The following is a 16,978-nucleotide window of genomic DNA, read 5'->3' as shown; positions in this document are numbered from 1 at the left end:
ATCTCCTCATCTGGTTTCCCTATCTGGGGATAAGAAGCAAGCATTTTATTGTTGTAGTTGTTTTTTAAGATGAAAGAAAATAATACTGTAGTTACGTGGGATGGGAAGGACCTTATAGAAAAGAAGAAATTAGTAAGGGAGTATGGGCTAGGGGGGCCAAAGTTCCTGAGTAAGTGAGAGGGTGAGGGTCTGGTGCACACCTGGAGGGCTTAGCCTTAGATAGGAGCACAAAGGCCTGGCCGCAGGGACTGGGGGTGGGGGGAGCGCTGGGCACAGGTGCAGGCAGGTGGGTATTTGAGGTGGGGGTGTGTGGGAGGCCCACTGATTGAGGGCAAGGTTATCCACTGAGAGTGAGGATAGGGGTGGAAGTGGTGGAGGTTTAAGGCTGGAGAAGGTATGACCTGCAGTGTCCAAACTAGGACGCTAGGGGATGATTGCTGGATGGCCCCATGGGTCCCCCGCAGATCACTGGGCATGAATTTAACCATTTCCATGTTTTTCTCTAGCCAGTTTCAACTGTCTGGATGCAGGACAGGAAGAGGCAGAGAGTAGGATTTAATCAGGGTTGGGATTTTGATAGGCAAGAGAGAAAAAAAGAATTGCAAGTATATTCAGGGGGCTGATGATGGTGATGTGTCCTGAGGTCTGTGCTGAGTAAGAAGGGACATGAGGACATTGTGGGGAGGATAGGGGTCAGTGACATGCATGATCAATGAGGCTCAAGAATGACTGAGCTGGATAAAAGGTAAAATGAGCTGGACAGAGAGAGGCGGTCCTCAGGAAGTTAGGTGTTCACAGCCGAGATCGTAGAGGAGGTGCTGCCACCGAGAAATAACCACCAAGGCAGCTAATGGAGGGTCAACTGCATTAATAGAGGCATAGCATCTAGAACAAGAGAGGTAAATGTCCCAGTTCCCTCTCCCCCTTTCAGACCATTCTGAACACCACATTTGGGTCCAGAAAGGATACTATGAGGGTCATAAATGACCTGACATGCCTTTGGAGAGCAGTAACCATGACAGTGAGGGGAAAGGCTTAGCCTGGTGGGGAGAGGACTCAGGGACTGCTCCGTCCATATCGGGATGCAGTACACCTCCAGATATCTGAAAGCTGTTCTTCCAGAAAGGGGCTCACCTTGTTTCCATATACCCACATGGAGAAGAACCAGTTGGTAGAATGGCAAAGGAGGCAGTTTTCAGCTGAAAACAAATCAGAGCTATCTCACAGCGTACCTGAGTCTGTGGGAATGAGTTCCCTGTCACAGAAAGTGTTCAAGTGTAGGTTGTTGGTGGTGCTATTACAGGAGGAAATGTAAACCTCAGAGACTCTTTAAGATGCCTTCCTACCCCGGGATTCCATTCAGACCATGCAAGATCCCTGCCTGGCTGGCAACATAGGTATTACTGTACCCATTTTGTGGAAGAGGACCCTGGGGCCCCGGGAGGCTAAGGAACCAGGAGTGCAGGGGGAGCGTGGGTCTGCTGGCCACTCGGGCAGACTGCTTTCCACCCTGCTGGATTCCCTGCAGGGGAAGAGAAGGGGGTGCAATGGGCTTGGAGAGCCGGGTTTCTGCTCCCCGTGTCCGGGGCCCACTGCTTATCCAGTGAGTCAGAAGTCATTCCACGACTCCCCAAAGAGAAGTCTCGCTATTCGCATGAGGAGGTTAGATAAACGAGGATGTGAGAGGTGCTTCCATTTATCATCGGAATCAGCTCCCAGTCTCACAGACACGCAGGCAGTGGGGGGGACTGGGGAGGGGCACGCATCAGCCGAGAGGAATGTGTCCTCAAGTGGAAATGATGATGGGTTGACAGTTTCTTGTTTTGACTCTCTAATAAGCTAAAGCAGATGTTTCAGTGGATACTGGAGGTGGGAAATGAGCTGGTCTCCCCAGGCACTCTGGGGACTAGAGTAGCCCCAGGATGGAATGCCCGGACGGGGGAGGGTGTGAGTCAGCAGCCTTGAAGCCAAATACAATGTATTTTAAGAAAGAACTTTGGGAGACGTTGACTCCTGCCTTCAACTTCCTTGTCTTTTTCCAAACATCCTGCTACTGAGAAGCTCCACCTCTTTGCCCCTATCCACTAATGGGGATATAGCTTAAGGGTTTTTGGCCCAGAAAAAGAGTCACTGTAGCTCCGTTACTATCCTGGAGTCTGGCCGCTGGGAGCACCCACCCGGGCAGAAGGAATTGCCACGTAAGGCTGCGAGCGCGCTGCTCAGAGTTGAGACGAACATAGTCATTCCGTCCTCCCTGCCCTCTCTCTGCCCTGCAGACCCGGAGCCGGGTGCCTGAGTCACACGTTTTCCCTGGCCGTTTCCACCTCCATGTGTTTTCTCATTTGGGTTACTTACAGCGGAATGGATGGGAATGGTCTGCTTTCCGTTTGCACCTGTGGCCCTAGCCCCCCGTCTGATGCCTGGACTGACTGTGAGGTCAGCAGCAGCTTCCGCCTTTCCATGGGCTCGGGAGGGAAACCACCCCCTTTCCCTCTGGCTCCCAACCCTAAAATAGAGGTTCCTAAGGTGCTGGGAGGAGTGATAAAGAAAAAGGTAAATGATAGTTTAAAAAAAAAAATAACTGCTTTAAAAAAAAAATCATCTGCTTTTAACACCAGGAAAATGTTCTTTTTGAGTCTCTCCATCTTTATATGTCTGGTTCTCTCTCTCTCTCTTTCTGTCTCTCAGTCTCCCTCAATCTCTCTCTGTCCTCTGTCACACACACACACGTGCACGTACCATCCTACACTTGATACCTGAGGTTCACATCAGAGTGGGACTGGCACAATAAAATTTCCACCACATTCCACTAGTGAAAGCAAATCATAGATCCTACCAGATTCCAAGAGAGGGGAGAACACAGGACAAAAATACCAGGAGGCATGGTTCATGGGGCAGCACTGTCCCCTTGCAAACCCAACATCTTTTTGTGTGACATTTCTTACTACAAAAGTGAGAAAGGGAAACTTGCCCAAGGATAAAAAATTACTAGATTGCTCCAAGATCCACGCACCAATACTGACTTGTTAAGAGGCTACCCATCTAGCCCCTCTGTACTTTGCTCTTGGAGCTGGAAGGAAGGCTGCATCTGCCACCACCGTCTCCCTTGAGAGCCGCGTGCAGAGCCTTCGTGCTTATTTCCCCAGTCTTGAATGTCCTTCCATTTTCATGGCTGTTTCCTTCTCATCATTCAGGCTTGGAGATGGGTCCACACCCAGGCAGCAGGGTCATACAAGGCAGGATGTTGGCGCTGAGAGTCCTGCAGGAAACTAGGAGCCTTCAGTGGTTACTACACCCTCAGGGAAGAAGAGACAGGCTCTGCTGGGCAAGCCAGGCAAAAGACAAGGGGCTTGTGAGGAGAAAGAATGTCTCTTGGAAGAAACCAAAACACTAAGCCTTCACCACATGTATATTTAGAGTCTGCATTTATAATATACACATAGTTAAGAAATGAGTGTAAAATACTGTCCCCTGCCAGAGATACGGCTAGAGAACCTTCCTGGCAGAAGGCAAAGTCAAACTTCTCTGTGAGGACACTCCCACAAGCCGTGCTGTGTGGAATCCCTCGAGGGGAAAAACAATTCCCCAGTGAAAATAAATTCATGATTCACAATAATCCACATGGAAACAATCCACACTGTGGGAAAATCAGATATACAACTAATAGAAGAATTAGAACCCCAGAAAAAGGAATATTCTCAGAAAAATTATAAAGTAGCTCTGCTTAAATCTATTAAAGAAAGAAATATTTTTCACAAGAATGAAGTAATAAGGAAAGTACAAAACATTTGGAAAAAAAACCAGCAAGCAAATTTGAAAAAGAACCAAAAAAAAAAAAAGTTTTCTGAAAATGAAAAACAGACTCCTGGAAATCCAGCAGAGCATTAGGGCAGGACACCATCAAAAAACCCATGTCCTCAAAACGTACTGCCTGAGGCCATTTCAGAGACTCTCCATTCCTATGCCTGATTATCCAGAAAGGAAATGGGACACCAGGGTGTTTTATCAGGAAAGATTTTTTTTTTTAAGATTTATTTATTTGAGAGATAGAGGAGGGGGGTGGGGGAGGGGCAGAGGGAAAGCATCCTCAAGCGGACTCTGCACCAAGCGGGGAGCCTGATGTGGGGCTTAATCTCACGACCCTGAGATCATGACCTGAGCCGAAATCGAGAGTCAGACACTTAACCCACTGAGCCACCCAGGCGCCCCTCAGGAAAGATTTTTCTGAGCTGCTACTGATGACACAGAGCATTTCTCAAGAGAAAGAAAGGGTGGATAAGACTGGAGCCACCAAGTCCAAGCCTCCTCATGTCGTGCCAGAGGGGATATAGCAATTCCAAACAATCCCATAGCGTGGTCCATTCCTCTCATTTTCTCTTTGTCTCTCTTTCTCTGTGTCTTGTTCATTCACACACATACACACACACACACACACACACAGTTTCTTCTTATTCTACCACATTCATTTTATTAGGCTTAACCAGATTGTTTTTTAATAAAGTTGGATAACTGGAAAAAACTCTGAAAAGCAAAAGATTCCGTCAAGATAAGGTCTATACAGAAAAAAGTATCTGGATGCATCTACACCAAGCTGTTAACAGTGCCTGTAGTTAAAGGATGAGGTTGCCAGGGATTTTCGCTTTCCAAGCCATTCATTTCTATAACGTTTGATTGTTTGTGCACTGGCATCTCTTTTGTGATTAGAAAAAATAATGAATTTTTTTAATAATGAGTTAAGCATCAATTCTTTCCTAGAAATAGTTCCTTGTATTTAAAAAAAAAAAAAAGTCCACTAAAGAAAGAAAGAAGCAAGCAAGCATCCCACCCTTCTCCCTCTGGTGAATTCAGTGTGGGCTAACCTAGGCGCCTGTAGACAACAAAGCAATTCACATACATTCTGTCATTTAATACAATAGTCCTATTAAGTAGGTAATTTTTGTCCTGTCCCACTAAAATAGAAGTTGCAGGGAGGGATCTTTGACTCTTCTGTTCACTGCTACATCTCAAATACCCAGAACAATGCTAAGTGTACTGTGGATTTTCAATTAACACTTATTGAATGAATGCACAATTTACAGATAAGGAAACTGAGGCACAGAAAGTTTAGGGAGCTTGTCCAAGGTCACGCCTCTGGTTAATGGTGAAGCCAAGCTGTGAACCGAGGTAGTCTCACTCCAGAACCCACCCTCTAATTTGGATACTTTCTATCTCTATTATTTTACATAAAAGATAGTCCAACATACTCCAGACACCTTCTTGATACAGTAGGCAAAGAAGATAAATGGAGGGAAGGTCTTTTGGAAGCTATCCTACTTAGCATACTCTTGCCAGCTTGTTCTAGGGCAGGGTTAGTGCCCTGCCCATCCTCACCGTAAGGGGGGGCTCTGGAGGAATCAGCCATCAGCTCCCATTTTCAAAACTCCCTAGCTACCAACAGTGAGGGAAACACCATCTTTGTTTTTTACTTTTTATTTTTATTGAGATATAATTAACAGAACACTGTGTAAATTTATGGTGTATGACCTGTTGATTTGATAAATATATTGCAATATGATGACCGCCACAGGGTTAGCGAACACCTCTATCATATCATGTAATTATCATTTCTTTTTTGTGATGGGAAAATTCTCCAGCATCTGGGTCAGTTAGCTGGCTCTTCTTGGTTCTTCCTTCTTTAATCACCAAATGGCGGGTGGTCCTGTTGCCCCATCACTCACCAGAGCTGGGCGCCCCCTCCAGGTCCTTTCGCAAACTACAAGCCCACCTCGTGCAGTCAACCCCCATGGGAAAAGCTGAGGTTCCTTGGCTCCAAACTACTCCTGATGGTTTTAAAATGGTATAAACTTAATGGTATAAACTTAAAATGCCTTAAGCTCATGGCATCCAGACTACAAAGAAAGTTTCAAGATTTTTTTTTAATTTTAAGGGATTGTAAAGAGCATGAGTGTTAGCTCCCAGCCCTGATTATAATGTTTCAATGGAGTGTTCCCATTCTGAGTCCCTCTCAGCAGAGACTGCCACTACTCAGTATTTTCAAGTATATACTGAATTTTAGGAATGCCTCCTGCAGTTTGATCTGTGTCTTAACCTCATTTTCCCACCCAGCCCTCCCTAGGACTGTAATCTCACAATCTTAGAATACCAGAGCAAGAAACAGCCTGTTCACTTGACCCAATTCTGTCCCTTTATAGGTGGGTAAACTGAGACCCAGGAAGTAATTATTTCCCCATGGTCAGATAATGATAAAAGCAGCGGGAAATTAAGGGGAACCTATCCAGTTGTTTGCTCTGACTCACGTAATTCCTGAAATTGCTTCCAAGCTTCCTTTCAGCCTGTATTTATCATGCGCTTTCTCTGTGCCTCAGAGTGTGGCCAATACAAAGAGCAGACCTGTCCTGGGGGAGTCATTCTTCCTGACATTGTAATCTGGACACATAAAATAATCAGAAAATCGTTCAAGGCAGCATTTGTTTATTTCTTCATTCATGTAATTATCCATATATGCATTCATTCAGAGGACAGATATTTATTGAACATAGTGGTAAGTCAGAAATAGACTTTGCTCTCAAGGAGTTTATAATCGACTAGGGGGAAAAAAGAATATATTCACCCCTGAGTTTGTGTAGATTTAGCGTACACTTGGCAAAGGGCCCTGCCTGCAGTGTCAATCAGGGTGGCCGGTGGGAACACAGCGGTCAAAGGGCTTGGGACATTGGGTTAGATTTAAAAGTCATGGCCTTCTTCCCAGAAAAGAGCTAGCCACTCACTTTTACAGAGCACCCCCTCTGTGCTGGGGGCTTTACCTTTAATTATCACAGCGCCCTTAGAGATAAAGAAACTCAGGCTCAGAAAGGTTAAGTAACTTGTCCAAAATCACCCAGCTAGAAATTACAAGAGTTTGGACTCGCCCCAAACCCATGTGACTCCAAAACCTGAGGTGGTTTACTGCAAACCCCCTGTGGCCTGCTCTCCCCGCCTGGCTGGGAAGGTCGTCCGGCTCTTGGCCTCGTCTGTGTTAACCTGAGCCACGGGGGTAAAGGGAACGGCCTGAATGGAGGTGACCCAAGGACACTTCGCTGCTGGGGCCTCTGGAACAGGGGCGTGTGGCTCCAAGGGGAGCTGACGCCCTGAGGGTGTGTATGGCGGGGCACTCGGTGGAGGGACTGTTCTCTGCCTTCCATCATTCATGCTTCCATTTGTTCCCAGCACTGACTGGGCCAGGCAGGCTGAGGGCACTGGGCATACTGTGGCATGCTTGTTTGTCCAGAGCTGGAGGCCGGAAAAGGAGGGTCAGTGAGAGCTCCTTCTTCAGCTTTTGTCATACAGAGGCAAATAAGACCCCTCCCTGGCCTCAAGGACACTGCCCCATGCTGCTTTGATCTAGTCTGTCCCCTAACCTCGCCAAGTGTTTCTTTTTCTCCCCCTCCCCCGCTGTGGCTCACTTCTGTCCTGATAGCCCACACACATGGACCAGGATTTCAGACCTTATTGTCCTCCACCCCCAGACCAGCATAATTCAAGGTAAAATGTAGTCAGGTCTATGGGAGAGGGGCAGTTGAGACTCTGAGGAGGTTGAAGACGTGATGTATGTGGCAGTAGTCCACCTGAAGAGAGAGATCAGAACAGGCCACACTAATCAGAGAAGGTTCGTGCAACATCAGTGGCTTTATGACAGCTAAAATGTACGGCCTCTGGGCGGATCAGAGCTGGTGTGAATGCTGACACCCCACAGCTGGCCAGCAGGTTGGTGGCTGGGAAAAGTGCACGGGCTTTAGGAGCAGAAGGTTGTGCCCTAGAGGAGAAACCTGGTGCTGACTTCTGCCCTTTGAGAGGCCATAAGGTCAGCAGGTCGGCCACCATCCTCTTCCCAGCACTGGGATTTCTGGCGCCATTTGCGTGCTTGCGCAGGAGCTCAGACAAACAGGAAATTGAGGAGGAACTCCATACTGTTCCTGAAGTTTTCTGTCTGGCCAGGGCTGGCCGTCAGAGCAGCGCCTGAGGACCGGCCACATTATTCTGGTACTTTTGCTTAGAAGTTGCTGCTTCCTGTGACTATCTTGTTACTCAGTGGAGTTTTCCCCATCAAGCCAGAACGCCAGCCACAGGAGCCCGCCAGTCTGGCTGCCAGAGCCCAGCACGCCAGGGGGATCTCCCGGGGCTGGACCTAGGAAGGGCAGGGCCTCAGAGGTCCACCCTCACCCCCTGACTGGACTCCCTTCCGCAACTTCCGTGCCAAGTGGAAGGGATCACACCTTCCAGTCACCAACTTCCAGTGACCACAGCATCCCTTCCAGTGACCGGTAGCCTCTTTCCATCCAGTGTTTGAAATCTCTGCCATAGAGAGCACTGAAATGGGTGTCCTTCTGACTCCCACCTGTTGGCTCTGCTTTTTCCCCCCAGGCCACATAAAATAAGTCCACTTTATTCCTTGTCCACAGATCAGTCCTTCATGTCTCTGAAGATAATCGTGATGCCTCATTCCACTTGGCTTTCTCTTTTGCAGGCTCAGTATTCCCACTTTCTGCAATCCATTGTTTCCAGTTTCCTCGCCTACGGAATAGTGTCCCCACCATGCTTGTGATCCCCTTCAAACCCCTGCCCCAGCAGAACAAGTCACTCCCTCGTGCACATCTGTGGTGGAGCAGTGGTGTAAGGGCTTCGGATGCACCCGTCCACGACTGCAGGGTACATGTCTTCCTCACACTCTAACTGGACTCTGGCTCCCACCTCCCCCATTTCCCTAGGATCTCCCCATCACTGCTTCTCTCACCTCTCCTCCACAAGAGCTCCTTTACCTTAGAGGTACACCTCCATCTCTAAAATGAATCCATCCTTCAGTCCCTCATCCCCCAATGACTGTCACCCCTTCCCTACTTCACAGCCAAGCTTCTTGAAACTGATCGTCACTGACCTTTCCTCCCCTTCTGTTTACCCTTTAACCCCCTGCAGTATGGTCCCCCCACCACCACTCTACTGAATGTAGTTTGGAAAAGGTCATGAATGGTCATCGAAACACCAGCCCCCATAGACACTTCAAGATCCCCTTGGCCTTGACATCCCAGCAGCATCTGACACTCCCGACCAAAGCCTGTCCTGTGGCTCCTGTGACCCCTGCTCTGCTGACCCCCTTTTGCCTCACTGGCTGCCCTGCTGACTCTTCTGCCTCACTGGCTGCCCTGCTGACTCTCCTTCCCTCTGCTCCTTGGACGTATGCGGGCCCCAGGACTCTGTCCTTGACCCTGCTTCCTGCTCACTGCACATGCTCTGCCCAAGACCCTCATCCAGTCCCATGACTTTGACTGTTCACAATGCCCTGAACTTCACATTCCTGTCTGCTGAGCCTCATGCAGAGCCTACTGCTTTAAGAACACGTCCACCTGGACATCCCAGCACCTCAGACTCTGCACATGCCAAGCGTATCCTATCAAGTAAGTTTGCCGGTCTTTCCCTATCCCCAACCTCAGTGAGCAGTGGACGTCCCTGTCCCCCATCCTGGGCTCCTTCTCCTTAATCTTCCACATCTGGCCTGTCAATGCATTCCTGCCCTTAAAAACCATCCCCTCGGGTACCTGGGTGGCTCAGTCGATTGAGCGTCTGCCTTCGGCTCAGGCCATGGTCCCAGGGTCCTGGGATCGAGTCCCAAGTCGGGCTCCCTGCTCTGCGGGGAGTCTGCTTCTCCTTCTCCCTCTACCCCTCCCCCTGCCTGTGTGCACGCATTCTCTCTCTCTCTCGCAAGTAAATAAATAAAATCTTAAAAAAAAAAAAACATCCCTTCCATGCACTCCGTGCCTATGGCATGGGAGGCTTTATACACATTATCTCATTTAATTCTAACACCAGGACTGCAAAAGAGGTATTGTTAGCCCACTCTATCATCAGTGAATACTGAAATTTGGATTAAATAACTTGCCTAAGGGCATGATCCCAAAGTTCTTTCCACTCCCTGACATTCTGCCAGTCCTCCTTCACCTCGTTTAGCTAGCCCCTTCTCTCCCGCTCTGTCCAGTCTGTCTACAATACCTTGTACCAGCAGGACTTCATGGTCTCTCACTGAAGTTGACCTGCCTCCTTGTCTCCAGTTCGTCCTCCCAGCTGTCCACCCTGTCATCCACTGTGCTGCCACAAAGAACTCCCTAAAACACATGCACTTTCCTGCCTACAGCCCCTCAGTGGGCCCCACTGCCCTCCAGACTATCTAGGCTCTTTACACAGGCCTGTACCCAGGCTGGTCTCCCCCGACTGCCCCCCTTTCTCCCCACCCCCCACCCAAGCTCCAGCTCTGTTTATTTTCCTGCAGCTCCAGGAAGGCCCCCTACTCTCATCCCACACGCATGTGCTATTCCTTCTGCTTGAGTCGCCCTTCTTCCTCCCCTACCTACACAGTCTTCCTGTGAATCTCTGCTCTTCCTTCAGGCCACACCTGTGAAATCCTCACTGCCTCCCACCCCCACCCCCCAGCCCCCGGGGCAGAGCTGCCTGCTCCCTTGGAGGCCTCCCACATACCTAGCACATACCTTTATTATTACAGTGGCCACAATATGTTACAATGGCTTTTTTATTTTCTTGGGTTCCCATCACTCTGAGATTCTTGTATTTGCCTTTGTGATCTTGCAGGTAAGGTGGTCCCTTGTTCACAGCAGATACTTAGACATGTTTGCTGGATTGAACTTTTATGTCATACCTAGGATAGTTCCTGGCACAAAGAGGATACCCTGCTGAATACATTTCTTTAATAACTGAAACTGAGGGGCGCCTGGGTGGGTCAGTTGGTTAAACGTCTGACTCTTGATTTCAGCTCAGGTCATGATATCAGGGTTGTGGGATTGGGCTTCACACTGGGCACGGAGCCCGCTTAAGATTCTCTCTCTCCCTCTCCCTCTGCCCTTCTCCCCCGCACTGCGCACACATGTTCTCTCTCTCTCTCTAGAAAAAAAATAATTGAAACAAAAATGTCAATAAATAATTGTAATGCAAGGTGATATGTGCTATGATAAAGATATATGCAGAATATCATGGCAGTCCAGAGAAGAAAAGAATTAGTACTACCCTGAGGGTAGGGAAAGCAATGGGACAGGGAAGCCTTCCTAGAAGAGGTGACATTTAAGCTGGGCCTTTCAGTTTGGGTAGGAGTTGGCCTGGGTGAAAGGGGGCCTTCTAGGCACTTGAGCAAAAACATGGAGCTGTGCAAGGACCCGCGATAACTGGAAAACAGCAGGATGTGTCCAGGGTGTGGGAAGACACAGGCAGAGGTTAGGCATTAAGGTTGGGGCCAAAGTGAGCACCAGCCAAGGAGTTTGGATATAATCCTAAAGGCAGTGGGAGCCCTGTATGGATTTTCAGAAAATAAGTAGCTTGCACAGATTTGTGTTTACAAAGACAAGGAAGATGGATTGGGAGAAGGGGAATAAACCTGGAGGAAGTGAGATTAGTTATCGTAGGATCCCAGCCAGAAGAGGCAGTTGCAGTAATCTCAGGGAGAGATGGCCTTGCCCTGAATTCACCCAGCCCCACCTGGTACAAAGTTCTTTCTGTGGAGAGCTGTGTCTGTTAAAGTGTGCTCTGCCATAGGTCGGGGCGGTGGGGGGGGGGGGTAGACACAGAAGGTAAAGTCTGGTCAAAGAAGTTTTAAAAATGCTTGCTTAAACAGGTTTCTTAATTCAGGACTTTTCAGAGCCTTCAATATACATTGCATATGTTACATGTAACATTCAGAGTTTCTCAAACATATTTAGCCACAGAAACTTTCTGAGAACATCTCAAGGGACTAGAGTTTAATGGAATATATAAAATTAAAAAAAAAAAAGACCAAGAACTTTCATGATTCTGTCAGCTCTAGTTCCTGGGAGGAAAAAATAAATCAAAGAAATCACTTTCCACTGGGTGACAACTGGTGTTCTCACTGAGCACTCTGCTGTGAGAATCTTATGTGGAGGGGTTTTGCTGGGGGACCAGACTGGCCTCCCATGGAAATATGAATGTTGCTTTTAGTCATCTGGTTTGGAGACAGGCTGAGCAAATTCACCTGCTCCTCCCAGGTCCCTTGTGTTTGTTCAGGCCTGAAAGAGGTTAGACCCAGGTGTTTGAAAGAATGGTAGGTCCTGACCTATGGAACAGAGAAAGCAGGTCTGCAGCGCCAGGAATGTTTTGCTCACACCACATCCCTCGCGCAACATTCAGTCAGCTTGCTAGCGGGGTGGGCAGAGCATCTACCTTAGAATCTCCTCATCCTGGGGCAGTTGCACCCCAGGTGGCTGGTACCCAGCTCTGTTAGTCCTGGACTGGGTCTTCTCACACTGTCATACCCAGCTCGCTCAGGCTCCCAGACATAGGTCGCCTTTTGCAGGCTTCCTCGTGCCTGAGCACTGGGGGAAAAAAACCCAAACTAACCAGCCACCCGTCAGCCCTGTGTCTTTAAGTGAGCCCTGGCCTTGGAATGCCTTCCCTGGCAGCTCCAAGGCCATTTCCCAGCTGAGTCTCCAGGGTGGAAAAGTCTGGGCGCTCTGTGTGTGGCTTGGGGAGGGGCCTTTCTCCATTGCAGCAATTCTCCACTGGAGAAGCATCAGACAATCCTGAGCGCCTGCCAGGGCTTCAGGGTGAAGAGTTCAGACGTGCAGAAGGGGACAGAACAGCAGGAGCCTCCCCCGTGAGGGGGCAGCTTCTGGCAGGAAAGGTCAGCCATATGCTGCCAGCACTAAAATCAGGAAACTGCCCTGAGCCCAGAGTCGCGCACCTGAGCGGTTCCCCTTTCTAGGGGCTCCTCTGCGCCAGCTGTCCTACCTGAAGGGGGCCTGCCTCGGCCTTGCTCGCTCAGCTGGTCTGCTGTGTCTCCACTCCAAGGAGACTCGAAAATACTCCGCCTTCAGATATTCCTGCCCCATGTCGCTCTTACCGAGAAGGGTCAAACCTCCCTACTTTGAACTTGCAGAAAAATCTGAGTGAGGCTCCTAGTGTATCTACTCCAGCCGTCCATTAAGTAGCTCATGCTACAACACCACCACTCGCAGAGCGGGAAACTGAGACCCAGAGAGAGAGGAGACTCACCCAAGACTCAGAGTTTATGTCAGAGACAGAGAGCACAGTTTGCCTGTCTCCTGGTTTAGTGCTTTCTTCTTACCACATGGCCCTGTCTTTCCCGATGGAGAAAGAAATCCAGTTTTGTTATCTATTTAGCTGTATCTTTTACAAAGTCATATTGCCATTAAGTTAAGGGTAAGCTGAAGCAATAACATTGCTATGAAGATAAGTGCTAGAGTCAGATAGAGCCGGATTCCAATTCCAGCTCCACGGCTTTCCAGCTGTGCAGAGTCAGTAACCCCCGGCAAATCACTTCACATCTGTAGTTCAGGAGTCCTTCTCTGAAACAGCACCTAATCTTCATGTGAAGATTAACTGAGATAATGTCTGTAAATAGCTCAGCATGATGCTCAGCGAGTGATAAGCACTTGATAAAGTTTAGCTATTTTTATTACTGTTGTTAGTAGTAGTATCTTAATGAATATGTAAGGCAATTATAATTAACATTTAAATTGGTGTTTTGGTGAAGTCCATTACCTGTATTTGAATGTACATGGATGAATTGAGAACAAATTATTTTCATCTAGACCATTTAAATTTTCACTTTGAAATTTTGTTTTTGTTCTTAATGGGCTTTTAATTACATTAACAAGTTGGCAGGCAAACTCACTAATCTACCAACTCCTTCATATATCCACCCCTTCGTAAAACATTTATTGGACAACTAAACTATCACCTCATCACAGGTGTTCAGTAGATGCTTTTGGATGGATGAATGGACAGATGAATGGATGGATGGATGATGTCAACAGCAACTGGAGTAGTCACCTTTGGTTCACACCAGCCAGTGGTTTGGTTTTATGAAAAGCCATGAGGGGCCAAGTGACTGGAAGAAAATGGTAAAGGTCCCAAAGGTCTCAGTGGAGACAAAGAAAAGGTACAAGGTGCAGTAGGAATGAGGGAAGCAAAGGACAGGCTGTCAGAGACCAACATGGACAGTATGACATTCTGGAGTAGGAGTGGTTCCTGGTAAGGAAAGGTCCAGGGAGCAGCCATGGGGATAGGTATCTGAGGTGGATAGGGGTTCTGGAGGGTCCTTAAATCCAAGGAGATCTGGGAACTAAGTCCAGGTTACTGGATGGAAAATTCACATTACACACTGCACATTTTGTGCAATTCTAAGTTAGGATTAAAGTGACCTGAATTAACGAGGTTTTACTGTATCTCATCAAATTATTCCCTGGGGAGGTTCTCTTATATAAAACGGAATGTAGAAGGGGGCCAAGATGGTGGCGTAAGAGGACCCTAAACTCACCTCATCCTATGGATACAACTAGAAAACACTCACATCAGTGTAAATAATCCAGCAAACGACCCAGACTAGCAGAACAAACTCCACAACTAAAGGGAGAGAAGAGGTCATACTGAAGAAGGTGGGAAGGGCGAGGACCCAGTGGGGAGCTAAAGGGACTAAGGACATCCATGGGCGGGAAGGAGCTGCAAACGTGGAAGAGGGAGAGAAACAGACTACCACACCAAGGAGCCTATATGGGGGCCACAAATCCCCAAAACATTTGACTCTGAAAGTGAGAGGGGCCAAATTTTATGAGTTCTTACACCCAGCAAGACTTAAAGCCTGGAGTTGTTTGTTTGTTTGTTTTTAAAGATTGTATTTATTTGACAGAGAGAGACACAGTGAGAGAGAGAACACAAGCAGGGAGAGTGGGAGAGGGAGAAGCAGGCTTCCCACTGAGCAGGGAGCCTGATGCGGGGCTCGATCCCAGGACCCTGGGATCATGACCTGAGCCAAAGGCAGACACTTAACGACTGAGCCACCCAGGTGCCCCAAGCCTGGAGTTTTAAAAATCAGAGGGCTCAGCTCTGGGAGAGCCCAGAGGGTGATAGGAAGCTGAGTCCCTGCACTTAAAGAGACAGCATGACAAACAGCTTGTGGAGATACAGCCTAGAAGCAGCAGTCTGAAAAACACCTGGGGCAGACAGGAGGGAGAGTTATTTACACATCGCAGAGCAGGTCCTGGAGGGGCAGGGGTCCTAGAGGGACTTCCCCAGGAACAAAGGAGCTGGCAGGAGCCATCTCCCTCCCCCACCCCCCAGCATAAACACACAACCACCTGTGGGCACCAGCACAGAGGCAACATTCATTACCTAACTTGCTTACACCAAGCCCTGCCACCCTCACTTTGGTGGATCCACTCTTCCCAGTCACACTTGCCTCAGTACTGGCACTGCAGGCCCCTCCCCCAGAAGACTGGCACAAATTTTGCCAACACCACATCTCCCAATGTGGGCATGTGCAGGGCCTCTGTCCCTGTGGTGGTGGCTGCAGGTGCTGTGGAAGCCTGAGGTGCACACTGTTAAAATTGTGCACATTGTTAAAATTGCACAGCCTATCCACACAGCCCTGGTCCCAACAGTGGCCCCACCTTGTTGAAACTGCATGCCTCACCTGAGCGGGGATCAAACCCTGCCTACAACAGGCAAAGAGAGCCTCTGCAGATGAATGGCCTGAAGGAAAAAGGCATCCAGGACACACAGCAGGGCACATGCAACACAGACAGGAGACAACCCTGAAGTGGCAGGTTCTGGTGAACAGGAGACACAGCACTGTAGGACACTGAAGGACCTCTTCTTCATAAGGCCATTACTTTCTAGAGCAAGAGATGTAGCTGAATTTCCTAATCCACAGAAACAGACACAGAGAGTTAGACAAAATGAGGAAACAGAGGAATACGTCCCAAATGAAATAACAGGGCAAAACCACAGCAGGAGACCAAAGCAAAATGGATAGAAATAATATGCCTTATTAAGGATTTAAAGTAATGGTCATAAAGTTACTCACTGGACTTGAGAAAAGAGTGGAGGACATCAGTGAAACCCTTAACAAAGAGATAGAAAACACAAAAAAGAACCAATCAGAGATGAATAGCACAATAAATGAGATTAAAAATACATTAGATGGACTAAATAGCAGGCTAAAGGAAGCAGAGGAACAAATGAGTGACCTGGAGGCACAGTAATGGAAAGTAACTCAAGCTGAGAAGGTGAGAGAAAAAGAAAATTATGCAAAATGAGAATAGACTTAGGAAACTCAGCGACTCCATTAAGCATAAAAACATTCCCATTATAGGGATTCCAGAGGAAGAAAAGAGAGATAAGGGGGCTGGCTCAGTCAGAAGAGCATGCAACTTTTGATCTTAGGGTCATGAGTTTGAGTCCCACATTAGGTGTAGAGATCACTAAAAAATAAAAGAGAAAGAGGGGGAAAAAAAGGGGGAGGAAAGAAAATTTATTTGAAGAAATAATAGCTGAAAACTTCGCTATCTGGGGAAGGAAACTAATATGCAGATCCAGGAAGCACAGAGATTCCCCCACCAAAATCAACTCAAGGAGGTAGGTCTACACCAAGACACATAGTAATTAAAATGGCAAAAGTAGCAATAAAGAAAAAAAAATTTAAAGCAGCAAGAGAAGGGGTCCCTGGGTAGCTCAGTCAGTTGAGTGACCAACTCTTGATTTCAGCTCAGGTCATGATCTCAGAGCCCTGGGATCGAGCCCCATGTCAGGTTCCTTGCTCAGCAGGGAGTCTGCTTGTCTCCCTCTCCCTCTGCCCCTTCCCCCACTCGCACTCTCTCTCTCAAATAAATACATAAATCTTAAAAAAAAAAAAAAAGGCAAGAGAAAAGAAGACAGTTATATACAAGGGAAACCCTATAAGGCTATCAGGGGATTTTTAAGCAGAAACTTTCCAAGCCAGAAGAGAGTGGCATAATATATTCAAAGTGTTGAAAGGGAAAAATCTGCAGCCAAGAATACTCTATTCAGCAAGGCTATCATTCAGAATAGGAGAAATAGTTTCAAGACAAAAGCTAAAAGAGTTCATGACAACTAAACCAGCCCTACAAGAAATGTTAAAGGGAATTCTTTGAGTGGAAAGGAAAGACCA

The 16,978-nt window shown here is 47.8% G+C and overlaps 1 protein-coding gene across 2 annotated transcripts in view; it reads left to right on the top strand.

Moving 5' to 3' along the window:
* ME3 (malic enzyme 3) overlaps positions 1–16,978 on the top strand; it is a 196,770-nt gene that overhangs the window by 147,159 nt on the left and 32,633 nt on the right. The gene's annotated exons all lie outside the window — the stretch shown is intronic.

This window comes from Halichoerus grypus, chromosome 11 (assembly GCF_964656455.1).
Source record: "Halichoerus grypus chromosome 11, mHalGry1.hap1.1, whole genome shotgun sequence".
Classification (NCBI taxonomy): domain Eukaryota; kingdom Metazoa; phylum Chordata; class Mammalia; order Carnivora; family Phocidae; genus Halichoerus; species Halichoerus grypus.
The sequence above is the reverse complement of the archived record's forward strand: the minus strand, read 5'-3'. Positions and strand labels throughout refer to the sequence as shown.